The sequence below is a fragment of the Corvus brachyrhynchos genome, unplaced genomic scaffold (assembly GCF_000691975.1).
Source record: "Corvus brachyrhynchos isolate BGI_N302 unplaced genomic scaffold, ASM69197v1 scaffold305, whole genome shotgun sequence".
NCBI lineage: Eukaryota > Metazoa > Chordata > Aves > Passeriformes > Corvidae > Corvus > Corvus brachyrhynchos.
This window is the reverse complement of record NW_008239284.1, coordinates 2,612,819-2,614,459: the sequence shown is the minus strand read 5'-3', so window position 1 is coordinate 2,614,459 and position 1,641 is coordinate 2,612,819. Positions and strand designations below refer to the sequence as shown.

The 1,641-nt window shown below is 45.7% G+C and overlaps 2 protein-coding genes across 2 annotated transcripts in view; one reads left to right on the top strand and one right to left on the bottom strand.

Annotated features, from left to right (window-relative positions):
- Positions 1-1,631, bottom strand: part of TRIM32 (tripartite motif containing 32) — a 7,091-nt gene extending 5,460 nt beyond the window's left edge. Inside the window, exon 1 of the mRNA XM_008638327.2 lies at positions 1,466-1,631. The gene's annotated coding sequence lies outside the window, so the exon portion shown is untranslated. The remainder of the gene's footprint in view (positions 1-1,465) is intronic.
- Positions 1-1,641, top strand: part of ASTN2 (astrotactin 2) — a 276,878-nt gene that overhangs the window by 169,936 nt on the left and 105,301 nt on the right. The window lies entirely within an intron of this gene.

The following is a 1,641-nucleotide window of genomic DNA, read 5'->3' as shown; positions in this document are numbered from 1 at the left end:
CAGGAATGCTCTGTCAGCTTCCACTCGTTCTGGGGTGACTGTGCACACTGAAAACAGACAGAGAAGCTCTGATGCCGGTGCATCTCATTAACCTCTGCCATGCTGCACCATGCTTCATGCCAATTAAACACAGCTCAGGCAGGCATTAGCAATAATGGAGTTAACAGACAACTCCAAACATCCAAACTCCAAACACACTCCCAATGTTCGCTATTAGCTCCTGAACTCAGCTTAACTGCATTTAATTTCTCCTCATTTAACAATCTTGCAGCGTTGACCTCGTTCTCGTCTCCTGGTTCAGTTTTACACCACTCTGGTTGCTGTTCAGCTTCAATCCAGGCTTCTCCACCCTCACATCCCTCCCAGCAGGGAGCAGGTCCCAGCAGCTCTCCTGCCAAAGCAGCCATCCATTCAAAAGGAACAGCACAGGGCTCACATCATTAAGTTATTATTCACTAGACTGGGTTTCAAATCCTTTGCTATTGTACTGCTTAGCCACTAAAAAATAGGGAAGAAAACCTTTCTTCTAGGGGAGAGGAGGAGGAGAAGGAAGTAGTTAGTCTTTGAAATGAAGAGAGGGTGGCAGAGGAATGTGAACAGACAGCTCTCTCTGAGAAATGGCTGCATGCACACAGCATTCTCACTTCCCTGCTGCGTCTGCCTCTTCCCTCCTTGGGAAAGATTCTGTGTATCTCAGTTTGCCGTGTGTTCCTGTGCAGGAAAACAACTGCAAGGAGGAAAAGTTCTTTATGCTCATACGGAAAAGAAAAAAAAAGAACCCTAATTTTAATTTGTCAGCTGCAGTTCGGAGTCCTTTAAAGCACATATTTCAGGAGGGGATTCAGTGCTGTGGCAGAATCTCCAGGCACCATGCTGGGATCAGCTTGACAGTGGCAGTTAGAGTACCACAGCCCTGGCCCTGGGGAAGCAGAAACCTGGGCACTGCCATGGAGAACAGAAACCTTCCTCTGAGGGAGGAAAAAATCTGTGATTTAAGATGATTTTTAAAAATGAAACACAGGATACCAGGTTCATTATTCTTTCTTTCCGTGGAAACACATCAAAAGACTCGCTCAGGGAAGGACGAGGGAGCAGCACAGGCACCAGGTACTGAGAGTTACATTAAAAGCTGCCTTTAAAACAAGTATTTTCATTAAAGAACAATGGTGGATGGGATTTTAAGTCAGGTTGGGCTTTTAGAGAGCTGATTTGTATGACATTCTTTTCATATATAACCCCCTTTATTGGAATATCAGCATGCCCTCAGTAATGGGACATTATTTTTTCCTTTTATCTCCCTCTCACACTCGGCTGTGCCTCCACGGAAGTTTCCTTAACAGTGAGTTGTTCTTGCGTGTCGGTCCCTCCCGGGACAGTTCCTCTGACGCAGGGCAGGGTATTACAGAAAGCCTCAGCTGAGGATCAAGCCATAAAACTGTGAATTATGCGAGTTTGGTTTCCTTACACTCGAAAGAAATTTCCTGCCGTGGTTTCTCTTGTCACCCGGTAGCTTTTAGCGAGTGTCTGTGGTGAGACAACCGGCTTCACTTGTAATTCAGAGCTCGTGTCATTAACGAGGGAAAATAATGGGGTAATGCTGCAAAATAAACGCCGCTGACAGGAGTTGTCACAACAACAAAA